Source organism: Pelobates fuscus, chromosome 6 (assembly GCF_036172605.1).
Source record: "Pelobates fuscus isolate aPelFus1 chromosome 6, aPelFus1.pri, whole genome shotgun sequence".
In the NCBI taxonomy this organism is placed as follows: Eukaryota; Metazoa; Chordata; class Amphibia; order Anura; family Pelobatidae; genus Pelobates; species Pelobates fuscus.
The window spans coordinates 249,575,159-249,591,592 of record NC_086322.1 but is presented as its reverse complement, the minus strand read 5'-3'; the positions used below and the strand labels follow the sequence as shown (position 1 = coordinate 249,591,592).

Sequence of the window (16,434 nt, the reverse complement as noted above, 5' to 3'; positions counted from 1 at the left end):
CCCCCATGTACAGGTTTTATAGCGTTTTTGAAAGTTACAGGGTCAAATATATGGGTCAAATATTTTTACATTGAAAATGGCCAGGTTGGTTACGTTGCCTTTGAGAGCGGATGATAGCCCAGGAATGAGAATTACCCCCATGATGGCATACCATTTGCAAAAGAAGACAACCCAAGGTATTGCAAATGGGGTATGTCCAGTCTTTTTTAGTAACCACTTAGTCACAAACACTGGCCAAAATTAGCGTTCAATTTAGTTTTTTACTTTTTTCACACACAAATATGAACGCTAACTTTGGCCAGTGTTTGCGACTAACTGGCTACTAAAAAAGTCTGGACATACCCCATATTGAATACCCTGGGTTGTCTACTTAAAAAAAAATATGTACATGTGGGGTGTTATTCAGCGATTTATGACAGATAATAGTGTTACAATGTCACTATTGCTACATTTTAAAAATGTATGTTTTGAAACCGCAATATCCTACTTATAGCCCTATAACATGCAAAAAAATAGCAAAAAGCATGTAAACACTGGGTATTTTTAAACTCAGGACAAAATTTTGAATCTATTTAGCAGTTTTTTTCATTCGTTTTTGTAGATGAGTAAAAGATTTTTTCACATAAAAGTCAAAAAACATGTATTTTTTTTCAATTTTTCATCATATTTTTCATTTTTTTTAAATTAAATTACATGAGATTATATAAATAATGGTATGTAAAGAAAGCCCCTTTTGTCCTGAAAAAACAATATATAATTTGTATGGGAACAGTAAATGAGAGAGCGGAAAATTACAGCTAAACACAAACACCACAAAAGTGTAAAAAGATGCCTGGTCGCAAATGTACAACATCGCAAAAACAGTCCGGTCCTTAAGGGGTTAAACAGCAATTGGATAAATAATTCCAAAAACATAACATACAGGGATATAAATTCTAATTAGTGGGGTAATAGCTGCTTGATCCAAGGATATGTGACTGCCATTTGGGGTCAAGAAGGATTTTTCCCCAATTTTTTTTTTTTTTGCCTTCTTTTGGATCAACAGCAAGAACATATGTGAGGAAGGCTGGACTTGATAGACGTAAGTCTCTTTTCAGCTATCTAACTATGTAAAATCAGTTAGCCTTTTTTAATTACCCCAAATAGGTCTACCATTTGTGAAAGTAGACACTCCAGGGTATTCCATATGGTGTATATTTTGCTTTAATGTTTCTCAATTTTTTTCACCAGTTTATATAAGACTGGAGCTAAACTGCAGAGGTAAGCAATTGCCCAGCGCAAATACTTCCTACTGAGTTGCATTGTCAAGACTGTAATTATGCAGCCTTGAGAAAATCTGGGTTGAGGGAAGAAGTTAAAGTGACACTGTCGTGCCAAACTTACCTTACTTTAAACAATTCCTCTTCTCTCCCTCTGTCAGTATCTGTTCTTAATTTCTTCCTGTCTGCTCTAGTTTTCTTTAAAAATAAGAACAAGTAGGGACTATTTGTCTTATGGAGGTTTCCTACACCTGACCATCTCTGACCAGCGGAGGAGCAAAGTGTGCTTTATTTCTGGTGGTCAGAGAAATGTTTCCATAATTCTCACCTTTCTTCTGTGTTCCCGCGAAGCCTTCTTTCACTTTTTCCAAACGTCCTGTCATTTAGACAGAATGCCGGCAAAACTACTGAATTGTGTCCTAACAGAATGAGAACAGTTTCTCCATTCGTGTAAGGACGCAATTCGGGACTTTGTTCAGATCGGAATTTTATTCGAATGAATGAAACTCCGATCTGATTTGTGCCGGGGCTGCATCTTGCAGCCGCTTACTCCCTAATTCCCACAGTATTAGGGAGCTATCTACCAAAAGTCTGAAAGACCTAAATTGGTCTTTCGCTATATCACGAGTAGGGGCATGTCTATTAACCCCTTAACGCCGTTACGGCGTGCTATGCCGTCACGGGTTAAGTGGGCTTTAAAGCCGTTATGACGGCATAGCACGCCGTAACGGCTTGCAGCCCCAGGAGGTAAGATGTACTTACCTCCGCCGCGATCCGCTTCGGGAGGACTGCCTCACAGCCCAGGCAGCCCTCCCACGGCAAATCAGGCCCCCGGGGGCCATGTGATCGCTCTCAAAGAGCGATCACATGGCCCTCTATAGCTGGCTGTGGATCTGCCAGCAGGGGGACTGTTTGAAATATCAGACAGTCCCCCTGCTGGTGGGAAGTATAAAAAATAAATAAAAGACAAGTGTAAAAATAAATTAAATATATTTTTATATATATATAATATGTATAAATATTATATATATAATATATATACATATTATATATATGTAACGTCATACAAAGTGTATTTTAATATTAATATAAGTATATATATTAATATTAAAATACACTTAGAATGACGTTACATATATATAATATGTATATATATTATATATATAATAGATGTACATATATATATTATATATAAATACGTATAATTAAAATAATAAATAAATAAAATAATAAAATAAATAAATAAAATATTGAAACAAAATTTAATATAAATTATATATGCATATGTAATTTCATTCTAACTGTATTTTGTTACTAATATATATATATATCGGTAACAAAATACACTTAGAATGACATTCTATATATATCTATATATATATAAAATACAAATAACCGCAAATATATATATATAGATAAATACATATAATTACATAAAAGATTACATTAGTATACACGTAGAATTTAAATACCTATAAAAGCATATATATTAAAATTCTACATGTATATTTAAATAATCTTTTAACGTAATTATGTGATTTGATTAATTAAAATTTGATTGACATGCCTGACAACACAGGGAGAAAGTGCAGAGAATTTAATTCGCAAGCACTATATTTGACCCTGTAACTCTCCAAGACACCATAAAACCTGTACATAGGGGGTACTGTTTTACTCGGGAGACTTCGCTGAACTCAAATATTCATGTTTCAAACTGGTAAATTGTATTACAACAATGATATTTTAAGTAAAAGTGACGTTTTTTGCATTTTTTACAAGCGAACTGCACTTTTATGGTCTATATTATTGTTGTAATATGTTTTACTGTTTTAAAACACTAATATTTGTGTTTAGCGAAGTCTCCTGAGAATAACAGTACCCCCCATGTACAGGTTTTATGGTGTTTTGGAAAGTTAGAGAGTCACATATAAGGCTTGCATTTCATTTTTTTCACATTGAAATTTGCCAGATTGGTTATGTTGCCTTTGAGAGAGTATGGTAGCCCAGGAATGAGAATTACCCCCATGATGGCATACCATTTGCAAAAGTAGACAACCCGAGGTATTGCAAGTGGGGTATGTCCAGTCTTTCTTAGTAGCCACTTAGTCACAAACACTGGCCAAATATTCGTTTTTTGCTTTTTTCACACAAAAACAAATATGAACGCTAACTTTGGCCAGTGTTTGTGACTAAGTGGCTACTAAAAAAGACTAAACATACCCCACTTTCAATACCTTGGCTTGTCTACTTTTTCAAATGGTATGCCATTATGGGAGTAATTCTCATTCCTGGGCTACCACACCGTCTCAAAGGTAACATTACCAATCGGGCAAATTTCAATTTGAAAATGTAATGTTCTATATTTGACCCTGTAACTTTCCAAAACAACATAAAACCTGTTAATGGGGGGTACTGTTGTACTCGTGAGACATCGCTGATTACAAATATGTGCATTTTTTTTGCAGTAAAACAGTATTATGACATTCACAGTTAAAATGTCAGACGGAAATGCAAATTTAAAAAAAAATCTTATTTTCTCAATTTTTTTTTACTTTTATTCATAATAAATGATGTTCCATATATGAATAGTTAATGATAGATTAAAGCCCTGTTTCTCCTGAACAAAATGATATATAATAAGTGTGGGTGCATATAATTTGAAAGAGGGGAACTACGGGTGAACAGACATATAGCGCAAATTCCAGTTTTTGTTTACGTTTTGTTTTGATCAGAACGTGCACTATTGACTCCGTCCTGAAGGGGTTAAACAGTGAGCAGCCTGTGGCTGGTCACTGTTAAAACCCGCCCCCCAAAAAAAAACAGTATCCCCTGTCCCGAGCCTCCACCAAAATAACAATATACTTTTATATTTGTGTATATGTACCTCTGCTACCTCTTTGGACAAAAAAAAAAAAAAAAAAAAAATATATATATATATATATATATATATATATATATATATATATATATATATATATATATATATATATATATATATATATATATATATACACACACTTTTTTGTCCAAAGAGGTAGCAGCACTCACGGGGTTAAAAAGTCCAACCTTTATTTCAAAACTTTAAAAACACAATAAACGTGCTGTATATAGGACTTTCTTCAGGATAATTTTTTCTTATATATATATAAATATATATTTTTTTTACACACACACACATATATAGATATTTATATAGCGTAGATTGGGTTATATCCATTATACAATGTTGTAATTATTGTTTTGAAGTTTTAATACATGTGTAAAAGTTTTTTACATAAAGATTATATTGATAGCACTACTCCTTCGTTTATAGTTTTTTTTTTTATTATAATTCAGTGAGTCACCCATTCTATTGGAATCATTTTGCGCTGAAGTAGTATTTCTCTTTTATGGTATTTATTTATTTAACATATTTTCATTTTTTTTCCTCTTGGGGTATATATTTATATATTATCTACCATATGCTTTTCTTATGAGTTTAATCAAACGCAAAATTGCCTTGCAAAAGTATATATGCATATAAAGTAATTTGACACTTTTTACTTAGCCATTTACTTAGCCAATTTCAATTTTTGTTTCAGTTTTTTTACATACACACTTATAATATGTATAATATTATGTGCCCCCCAGCCCCCACACTGAGCGGCGGGTGGGAGCCCTAAATAAGAATGAGGGGGGCACCTATTGTCCTCCCCCCTTGGCCCCCACCCCTGAGTGGCGGGTGGGGCCCTAAATAAGAATGAGGGGGCCCCTATTGTCCTCCCCCCTTGGCCCCCACCCCTGAGCGGCGGGTGGGGGCCCTAAATAAGAATGAGGGGGGGCACCTATTGTCCTCCCCCCTTGACCCCCACTCCTGAGCGGCGGGTGGGGGGCCTAAATAAGAATGAGGGAGGCACCTATTGTCCTCCCCCTTAGCCCCCACCTCTAAACGCCGGGTGGGGGCCCTAAATAATAATGAGAGGGGGCACCTATTGTCCTCCCCCCTTGGCCCCCACCCCTGAGCGGAGGGTGGGGGCCCTAAATAAGAATGAGGGAGGCACCTATTGTCCTCCCCCCTTGGCCCCCACCCCTGAGCGGCGGGTGGGGACCCTAAATAATAATGAGAGGGGGACATCTACTGTCCTCCCCACCTCTGAGCGCTGGGTGGGGGCCCTAAATAAGAATGGGGGGGACCTATTGTCCTCCCCCCTTAGCCCCCACCCCTGAGCGGCGGGTGGGGGCCCTAAATAAGAATGAGGGAGGCACCTATTGTCCTCCCCCCTTGGCCCCCACCCCTGAGCGGCGGGTGGGGGCCCTAAATAAGAATGAGGGAGGCATCTATTGTCCTCCCCCCTTAGCCCCCACCCCTGAGCGCCGGGTGGGAGCCCTAAATAATAATGTGAGGGGGACATCTACAGTCCTCCCCACCCCTGAGTGCTGGGTGGGGGCCCTAAATGAGAATGACGGGGGGACCTATTGTCCTCCACCCTGGCCCCCACACTGAGCAACGGGTGGGAGCCCTAAATAAGAATGAGGGGGGGCACCTATTGTCCTCCCCCCTTTGCCCCCACCCCTGAGCGGTGGGTGGGGGCCCTAAATAAGAATGAGGGGGGCACCTATTGTCCTCCCCCCTTGGCCCCCACCCCTGAGCGGTGGGTGGGGGCCCTAAATAAGAATGAGGGAGGCACCTATTGTCCTCCCCCCTTAGCCCCCACCCCTGAGCGCCGGGTGAGGGCCCTAAATAATAATGAGAGGGGGACATCTACTGTCCTCCCCACCTCTGAGCGCCGGGTGGGGGCCCTAAATAAGAATGAGGGGGGCACCTATTGTCCTCCCCCCTTAGCCCCCACCCCTGAGCGCCGGGTGGGGGCCCTAAATAATAATGAGGGGGGGACATCTACTGTCCTCCCCTCCTCTGAGCGCCAGGTGGGGCCCTAAATAACAATGAGGGGGGGCACCTATGGTCTTCCCCCCTTGGCCCCCCCCCCGAGCGGCAGGTGGGGGTCCTAAATAACAATGAGGGGGGACCTATTGTCTTTCCCCCCCAGCCCCCACGGGCCCTAAATGAGAATGGGGGGATGGACATATTGTCCTACCCCCGCCCCCATTCCTGAGCGGCAGGTGGGGTCCAAAATAACAATATACTTTTATATATGTGTATATGTACCTCTGCTACCTCTTTGGACAAATATATGTATATATACGTTTAAATATATATATATATATATATATATATATATATATATATATATATTATATATTTGTCCAAAGAGGTAGCAGCACTCACGGGGTTAAAAAGTCCAACCTTTATTTCAAAACTTTAAAAACACGATCAACGTTTTCAGTGCTGTATATAGGACTTTCTTCAGGATAATTATATTTTTTTCTTATATATATATATATATATATATATATATTTTTTTTTTACACACACACACACACACACACACACATATATAGCTATTTATATAGTGTAGATTGGGCTATATCCATTATACAATGTTGTTCTACGTTGTAATTATTGTTTTGAAGTTTTAATACATGTGTAAAAGTTTTTTACATAAAGATTATATTGATAGCACTACTCCTTCTTTTATAGTTGTTTTTTATTATAATTCAGTGAGTCACCCATTCTATTGGAATCATTTTGCGCTAAAGTAGTATTTCTCTTTTATAGTGTTTATTTATTTTACATATTTCCATTTTGTTTTCCTCTTGTGGTATATATTTATATATTATCTACCAAATGCTTTTCTTTTGAGTTTAATAACAATCAACGCAATATTGCCACACAAAAGTATATATGCATATAAAGTAATTTGACACTTTTTACTTCAACAACTTTTGTTGTTTTTTTTTTTTTATTGTCCTATTGTCCTCCCCCTTAGCCCCCACCTCTAAACGCCGGGTGGGGGCCCTAAATAATAATGAGAGGGGGCACCTATTGTCCTCCCCCCTTGGCCCCCACCCCTGAGCGGAGGGTGGGGGCCCTAAATAAGAATGAGGGAGGCACCTATTGTCCTCCCCCCTTGGCCCCCACCCCTGAACGGCGGGTGGGGGCCCTAAATAATAATGAGAGGGGGACATCTACTGTCCTCCCCACCTCTGAGCGCTGGGTGGGGGCCCTAAATAAGAATGGGGGGGACCTATTGTCCTCCCCCCTTAGCCCCCACCCTGAGCGGCGGGTGGGGGCCCTAAATAAGAATGAGGGAGGCACCTATTGTCCTCCCCCCTTGGCCCCCACCCCTGAGCGGCGGGTGGGGGCCCTAAATAAGAATGAGGGAGGCATCTATTGTCCTCCCCCCTTAGCCCCCACCCCTGAGCGCCGGGTGGGAGCCCTAAATAATAATGTGAGGGGGACATCTACAGTCCTCCCCACCCCTGAGTGCTGGGTGGGGGCCCTAAATGAGAATGACGGGGGGACCTATTGTCCTCCACCCTGGCCCCCACACTGAGCAACGGGTGGGAGCCCTAAATAAGAATGAGGGGGGGCACCTATTGTCCTCCCCCCTTTGCCCCCACCCCTGAGCGGTGGGTGGGGGCCCTAAATAAGAATGAGGGGGGCACCTATTGTCCTCCCCCCTTGGCCCCCACCCCTGAGCGGTGGGTGGGGGCCCTAAATAAGAATGAGGGAGGCACCTATTGTCCTCCCCCCTTAGCCCCCACCCCTGAGCGCCGGGTGAGGGCCCTAAATAATAATGAGAGGGGGACATCTACTGTCCTCCCCACCTCTGAGCGCCGGGTGGGGGCCCTAAATAAGAATGAGGGGGGCACCTATTGTCCTCCCCCCTTAGCCCCCACCCCTGAGCGCCGGGTGGGGGCCCTAAATAATAATGAGGGGGGGACATCTACTGTCCTCCCCTCCTCTGAGCGCCAGGTGGGGCCCTAAATAACAATGAGGGGGGGCACCTATGGTCTTCCCCCCTTGGCCCCCCCCCGAGCGGCAGGTGGGGGTCCTAAATAACAATGAGGGGGGACCTATTGTCTTTCCCCCCCAGCCCCCACGGGCCCTAAATGAGAATGGGGGGATGGACATATTGTCCTACCCCCGCCCCCATTCCTGAGCGGCAGGTGGGGTCCAAAATAACAATATACTTTTATATATGTGTATATGTACCTCTGCTACCTCTTTGGACAAATATATGTATATATACGTTTAAATATATATATATATATATATATATATATATATATATATATATATATATATATATATATATATATATATATATATATATATATATATATTATATATTTGTCCAAAGAGGTAGCAGCACTCACGGGGTTAAAAAGTCCAACCTTTATTTCAAAACTTTAAAAACACGATCAACGTTTTCAGTGCTGTATATAGGACTTTCTTCAGGATAATTATATTTTTTTCTTATATATATATATATATATATTTTTTTTTTTTACACACACACACACACACACATATATAGCTATTTATATAGCGTAGATTGGGCTATATCCATTATACAATGTTGTTCTACGTTGTAATTATTGTTTTGAAGTTTTAATACATGTGTAAAAGTTTTTTACATAAAGATTATATTGATAGCACTACTCCTTCTTTTATAGTTGTTTTTTATTATAATTCAGTGAGTCACCCATTCTATTGGAATCATTTTGCGCTAAAGTAGTATTTCTCTTTTATAGTGTTTATTTATTTTACATATTTCCATTTTGTTTTCCTCTTGTGGTATATATTTATATATTATCTACCAAATGCTTTTCTTTTGAGTTTAATAACAATCAACGCAATATTGCCACACAAAAGTATATATGCATATAAAGTAATTTGACACTTTTTACTTCAACAACTTTTGTTGTTTTTTTTTTTTTAACATACACACATATAATATGTATACTATGTCCTCCCCCCAGCTCCCCCCCCCGAGTGCCGGGTGGGGGCCCTAAATGAGAAGAAGGGGGGGACCTATTGTTCTCCCCCCCCACCCCTGAGTGGCAAGTGGGAGCCCTAAATAAAAATGAGAGGGGGACCTATTGTCCTCCCCCCTGGCCCCAACTTCTGAGCGGCGGGTGTGGGCCATAAATAAGAATGAGGGGGGGCACCTATTGTCCTCCCACTTTGGCCCCCACCCATGGTCCTAAATAACAATGAGGGGTGACCTTTTGCCTTCCCCCCCTCGCCCCCCACCCCTGAGTGGCGGGTGGGGGCCCTAAATAAGAATGAGGGGGGGCACCTATTGTCCTCTCCCTTTGGCCCACCCTCAAGCGGCGGGTGGGGGCCCTAAATAAGAATGAGGGGGGGCACCTATTGTCCTCCCACTTTGGCCCCCACCTCTGGTCCTAAATAACAATGAGGGATGACCTTTTGCCTTCCCCCCCTCGACCCCCACCCCTGAGTGCTGGGTGGGGGCCCTAAATGAGAATGAAGGGGGACCTATTGTCCTCCCCCTCGGCACCCACACCTGAGCAGCGGGTGGGAGCCCTATATAACAATGAGGGGGGGGACCTTTTGTCCTCTGCCCCCGGCCCCCACCCCTGAGCAGCGGGTGGGGGACCTAAATTAAAATGTTACTTCCCCCCAGCCCCCAAAAAGGCCAAATAAATCCATTGAACTTGTAAAAAATAAAATAAAAAACTAGAGCGCAAAAAAAAAATCAGACGAAAAAAAATTATCCATCTTCACCCATGGAGGGCACGGCGCAGACTGAATGACACAGAGCACTCTGATTGGTTGGATTTCAAGCGAACCAATTAGAGTGTTGTTTTGAGTCATTTTACACAGCTTGGGAAAATTCCAAAGAACTTTCCCACGCTGTGTAAAATTACTCAGAGCGCTCTGGTTGGTTACCTGTCAGTCTCTTCATTTACCTGTCAGAGCACTCTGATTGGTTGGCTTAAACCAACCAACCAGAGCGTTCTGAGCCTAACTGCAGGGCGTGGAAAGGCTTTATAAAGCTGTTCCCGCCCTGCGGAGCTCAGTCAGCGCCGTGCCATCCATGGGTGAAGATAGATTTATTTTTTTAGCGTCTGTTTTTTTCTTTTTCCTCAGATTTTTTTTGTGCTCAGGTTTTTTATTTTATTCGACGGGTTCGATGGGTATTATGGAATTTTATTTGACCTTTTTGGGGGCTGAAAAATGAAGATTTTAGAAAAAAGAAGACATCAAATGGTAAGTTTTATTTTTTTACAGGTACTTAGTGCTTTTATTCCCCCTCACTATTTTTAGGGTGAGAGGGGTAGGTAGGGGTTTATTAATTTTTGTTTTGGGTGGGGGGATGACTAGGGCCCCATAGTCAACTAAATTACAGGACGTTTGGGAAAAGTGAAAGAAGGCTTTGCGGGAACACGGAGGAAAGGTGAGAATTATGGAGGAAACCTCCATAAGACAAATAGTCCCTGCTTTGTTTTATGTTTTACAGAAAACTAGAGCAAACAGGAAGAAATGAAGAACAGATCCTGAGAGAGGGAGAGAAGAGGAATCGATTAAAGAAAGGTAAGTTTAATTGCCTGTGCAGTGAACAAGAGATCTGCGAGATGTTTTCGTATATATATACCATATATACTCGAGTATAAGCCGAGTTTTTCAGCACATTTTTTGTGCTGAAAAACCCCAACTCGGCTTATACTCGAGTCAGTGTCTGTATTATGGCAATTTACATTGCCATAATACAGACAGGGGCTGGCAGAGAGTTTACTTACCTTTCCTGCAGCTCTCTCCTCCTCCGCGGCGGTCCGTTCAGCACCTCGGTCAGCTCCCAGTGTAAGTATCGCGAGAGCCGCGGGGTCACAGTGCGGCTCTCGCGAGACTTACAGTGTGAGCTGACAGAGGAGCTGCACGGACCGGCGCAGAGGAGAAGGGAGCTGCGGGAGCTGCAGGAGAGGTAAGTAAACTCTCAGCCAGCCCCCCTCCTCCCCCCACTGAACTGCCAATGCCACTGGACCACCAGGGAAGGAGAGCCCCCCTCCCTGCCATGTATCAAGCAGGGAGGGGGGGGACGAAAATAAATATATAAATAATAAAATAAAATAATAATAATATAAAAAATTATAATAATATAACAAAAATAAAAATTATTAAAATAATAATTAAAAAAAAATATGAAAAATGCCCACCCCCCCACCAAGGCTCTGCATCACACACACACACACACTGCACTCATACACACACACACACACTGAATTCACTCATACACACTGCACTCATACACACACACTGCACTCATACACACACACTGCACTCATACACACACACACTGCATTCATACACACACACTGCACTCATACACACACACTGCACTCATACACACACACTGCATTCATACACACACACTGCAGTCATACATACACACTGCAGTCATACATACACACTGCAGTCATACACACACACACACACTGCTTTTATAGACACACACTGCACTCATACACACACACTGCACTCATACACACTGCACTCATACACACACACTGCACTCATACACTCACACTGCACTCATACACTCACACTGCACTCATACACTCACACTGCATTCATACACACACTGCACTTATACACACACACTGCAGTCATACACACACTGCAGTCATACACACACACTGCACTCATACACACTGCACTCATACACACTGCACTCATACACACTGCACTCATACACACACACTGCACTCATACACACACACTGCACTCATACACACTGCACTCATACACACACACTGCACTCATACACACACACTGCACTCATACACACTGCACTCATACACACACACTGCAGTCATACACACTGCACTCATATACACACACTTCATTCATTATTTACACACACTGTAAATAAATATTCAATTAATATAATTTTTTTAGGATCTAATTTTATTTAGAAGTTTACCAGTAGCTGCTGCATTTCCCACCCTAGTCTTATACTCGAGTCAATAAGTTTCCCCAGTTTTGGGGGGTAAAATTAGGGGCCTCGGCTTATATTCGGGTCGGCTTATACTCGAGTATATACGATATATACCTAAGTACAAAATGCATTATTAAATATATGCAGGTTTTCATTGGAGTCATATCTACTAAAACTTAGTTTTGTATTTTGTTGGGCAGTGGAGTGGTACTTCTCATACATTTGATTTACATCCGTATTACAGATACTGTAAATTAGATGTATCTGAGAAGGGGTCATTAATAGAGGCAAATGTGGAAGAAGCTTTAGTCAATTAAGAGGAAACATACATATTGTTTTTATTTACAAAGTCGCTCAAGTTTAAGTATGACACCGAGTTCAGCGATTCCCTATAATATGGAAATATATGAAAATGCAGACTTGGTAAGTGTTATATAACATGTAATAATAGTTATCCCTATATGCTTTATTACCTTCGCACTTCAACCTGAATAAAGACAGGAAACAAAGGTGAAGAAAAAAAAGACAGTTCAGAAAGTTATTGTACTTATCTTTGCAGTGTTTATGGCATGGTCCCAGTACACACTGTATCACACACAGTATAAACAGGTCAGAATAGCAGGAATGTAACATAGTTTAATATTAATACATTGTCCATTATTATGAAATTTCTAAACTTGCTGACCATGAGACACTTAAAGAGACACTCCACTGACCAAAATAACAAAAAATAATTCAATAAAAATAAATATATAAACAATCAAAATCTCTATTTAGTAGGTATACCATCAGTCAAAAAAGGCATGCATTTAACAGAGTTTTGTGCCTATGTCACATGTGCAGGTGGTGCAACTTACCTCCTAGACTCCTGCTTTTTGAAGTAGTCATGGTGGTAGAAGTGGTCATGGTGGTTGGAGTAACCCTTTAAAGCACCACTATAGGCACCCAGCTAGGATTAACCCTTTTTTCTATAAACATAGCAGTTTTTGAGAAACTGCTATGTTTATAAATGGGTTAATCCAGCCTCTAGTGGCTGTCTCATTGACAGCCGCTAGAGGCGCTTGCGTGCTTCTCACTGTGAAAATCACAGTGAGAAGACGCCAGCGTCCATAGGAAAGCACTGATAATGCTTTCCTACGAGACTGGCTTAATGCGCATGCGCGGCTCTTGCCGCGCATGCGCATTCAGCCGAGGAGGAGGAGAGCTCCCCGCCCGGCGCTGGAGAAAGAGGTAAGTTTAACCCCTTTCTCTCCATCCAGCCTGGCGGGAGGGGGACACCGAGGGTGGGGGCACCCTCAGGGCACTATAGTGCCAGGAAAACGAGTATGTTTAAAGTGGTCCTTTAAGCCCTTTCTAAAACCAGTAGTATACCATTCTACATGTTCAACCTTCAACCCTAATATGTTCTATAAGTCACATTGTGACATCAAATCTTTGATTGACTTCTGAATATTAGATAAAATCCACATCTGCTGTATTAACTACAAGCCATGTTACAATAACCCTTCAGCTCCATTAAAATTCTGCACCCACTGCAAAACAACCAACATATTAACTCCAAATATTGTGTGGTAAAGTGTCACTGTTACAAATGATATAATTGGGTATTATTTCTCTCTCAGTATAACATGCACGTGGGGCTAACAATGAAATTCTGGCCAGGGCAGGGCTGGGAAAAAAAGTTCTAATCAGAGAGACCCACTAGTAGGGGTTGGAGCCAGACAGGGGGTGTGTTGTGTCATCACCAATGACAAGCACATCCCCCAAAGTGAGCATGTTACTTCAATGCTCTTCCAGGGCAGCCCAATGCGCAGCGTCCTGCTAAAGAGCTATTGCATGGGAATAAGGCCCTGTATAAAGTGCAGCACTGTGTTTGCTTTCAGGGCGTACCTAGGGACCGCTGGGCCCCTGTGCAAGAATTAAAGAATGGCCCCCTTGTCACTCCACCTTGTCGTTATTCTCGCTCCTCGTCACTCCCCACTAAGCAATACACATGGTTGAGATGTGTGTGGTTTCTTTGTGTGATTGTACTGTTGCTGCATGTATGTGTGTAGTTGGATGAGTGTGATTGTGTAGGTGTGTGAGGGCTGGCTGAGTGTGATTGTCTTTGTGGCTGTTTGAGAGGGAGACAAAGAAACAGAGAGGGAGATAGAGAGTGCCAGAGGAGACAGAGAAGGAGAAGAAAGGAACACAGAGAGGAGAGCCAGAGACAGTCAAAGACAGAGAGGAAAAGGGAGGCAAAGCTAAACATGGAAAGAAATAGAGAGAGAGAGTGGGGGGAGATAGAGAGTGACACAAGGAAAGGAGATCCTGAGACAGCTAGAAAGCTAGAGAGAGACAAAGAGTCACACAAGGAAAGGATAGCCTGTCTCAGCTATAAAACTAGAGAGACAGAGAAAGTGACACAAGGAAAGGAGAGCCAGAGACAGCTAGAAAGCTAGAGAGAGACAAGCAGAGACACAAGGAAAGGAGAGACTGAGACAGCTAGAAAGCTAGAGAGAGACAGAGTGACACAAGGAAAGGAGAGCAAGAGACCACTAGAGAGAGACAGAGTGACACAAGGAAAGGAGAGCCAGAGACAGCTAGAAAGGTAGAGAGGGACAGAAAGGAAGTGAGACACAGAAAGAAGTAGAGCCAGGAAGAGACAGCCTCAGATGTGTGCAGGGAGAGGTGAGGTAGAGTATTTCACTCACCTTAATCCTGTGTGCCACTTTCCAGGCTAAGACAGGGCTTTTTGGGTGCCTCAGGTCTGCTGGGCTTGCTCTGTGCTGTCTGAGTGCTGTCATCCTGGGAACTGAGGGAGGGGCTCTGCAGGCAGGGGCGGACTGACCGGTCGGGCACTTCGGACATGGTCCGAGGGCCCGGCCGGGAGGGGGGCCCGCCCTCAGGGGGCCCGGCCGCCCCTTTAAATGCTGCAGCCGCCTGAGCGCTCTCTTAAGAGCGCTCAGGCGGCTGCAGCTTCTCACCTCCCCTCCCCGTAGCGTGGCCGAGCTGCTCTGCGTCCGCGGTGCCGGCCGGAGTGATAGGAAGGTGCACACACACTGAGTGTGCACCTTCCTGTCAGTCCGGCCGGGTACAGGAAACAGAAACTCCTGTTCCACGCGGAACAGGAGTTTCTGTTTCCTGTACCCGGCCGGACTGACAGGAAGGTGCACACTCAGTGTGTGTGCACCTTCCTATCAATCCGGCCGGCACCGCGGACGCAGAGCAGCTCGGCCACGCTACGGGGAGGGGGTAAAAAGAGAGAGGGAGGGAGGGGGGGAGTTAAAAAAGAGAGAGGGGGGGTAAAAGAGAGAGGGGGGGTAAAAGAGAGAGGGAGGGGGGGTTAAAAGAGAGAGGGAGGGGTTAAAAGAGAGGGGGGGTTAAAAGAGAGAGGGAGGGGGGGTTAAAAGAGAGGGGGGGTTAAAAGAGAGAGGGAGGGGGGGTTAAAAGAGAGAGGGAGGGGGGTTAAAAGAGAGAGGGGGGTTGTTAAAAGAGATGGGTTAAAAGAGAGAGGGAGGGGGTTAAAAGAGAGAGGAGGGGGGTTTAAAAGAGGGAGGGGGGTTAAAAGAGAGAGGGAGGGGGGTTAAAAGAGGGAGGGGGGGTTAAAAGAGAGAGGGGGGTTGTTAAAAGAGAGAGGGAGGGGAGGTTAAAAGAGAGAGGGGGGGTTAAAAGAGAGAGGGAGGGGGGTAAAAAGAGAGAGGGAGGGGGGTAAAAAGAGAGAGGGGAGTAGGGGGGTAAAAAGAGAGAGGGAGGGGGGTAAGAGGAGGGAGGGGGTAAGAAGAGGGAGGGGGTAAGAAGAGAGAGAGGGGGTAAGAAGGGAGGGGGGAGTAAGAAGGGGGTAAGAAGAGGGGGAGGGGGGAGTAAAAGAGGAAGGGGGGAGTAAGAAGAGGGGGAGGGGAGAGTAAGAAGAGGGGGGAGGGGGTAAGAAGAGGGGAGAGTAAGAAGAGAGGGGGGGGGAGTAAAGGGGGTAAGAAGAGGGGAGGGGGAGTAAAAAGAGGAAGGGGGAGTAAGAAGAGGGGGGAGGGGGGTAAGAAGAGCGGGGAGGGGTTAAGAAGAGGGGGGAGGGGTTAAGAAGAGGGGGGAGTAAGAAGAGGGGGAGGGGGAGTAAGAAGAGGGGGGGAGTAAGAAGAGGGGGAGTAAGAAGGGGGGTAAGAAGAGAGTGGGAGTAAGAAGGGGGTAAGAAGAGGGGGAGGGGGGTAAGAAGAGGGGGAGGGGGGAGTAAGAGGAGGGCAATTGCCCCCTCCCCTGTCCGCAGGCACCGTGCGGGTAGCCGGCAGGGGAGGGAGGAAGAGAGGACCCAGGAGCTCAGCCTGCAGCTCCTCTGGGTCCTTCTTGCGCGAGCACAG

General features: G+C 43.7%; 3 non-coding genes across 3 annotated transcripts; all 3 read right to left on the bottom strand.

The window, feature by feature from the left end:
* Positions 1-5,157: 5,157 nt before the first annotated feature.
* On the bottom strand, positions 5,158-5,296 carry LOC134566265 (small Cajal body-specific RNA 11). Its single transcript, XR_010084015.1, has one exon. It is a non-coding gene; the product is annotated as a small Cajal body-specific RNA 11 (non-coding RNA).
* A 138-nt stretch (positions 5,297-5,434) lies between these two features.
* LOC134566262 (small Cajal body-specific RNA 11) lies at positions 5,435-5,573 on the bottom strand. The gene has a single exon (XR_010084013.1). It is a non-coding gene; the product is annotated as a small Cajal body-specific RNA 11 (non-coding RNA).
* Positions 5,574-7,109: 1,536 nt separating this feature from the next.
* LOC134566263 (small Cajal body-specific RNA 11) lies at positions 7,110-7,248 on the bottom strand. The gene has a single exon (XR_010084014.1). It is a non-coding gene; the product is annotated as a small Cajal body-specific RNA 11 (non-coding RNA).
* Between the last annotated feature and the right edge of the window lie 9,186 nt (positions 7,249-16,434).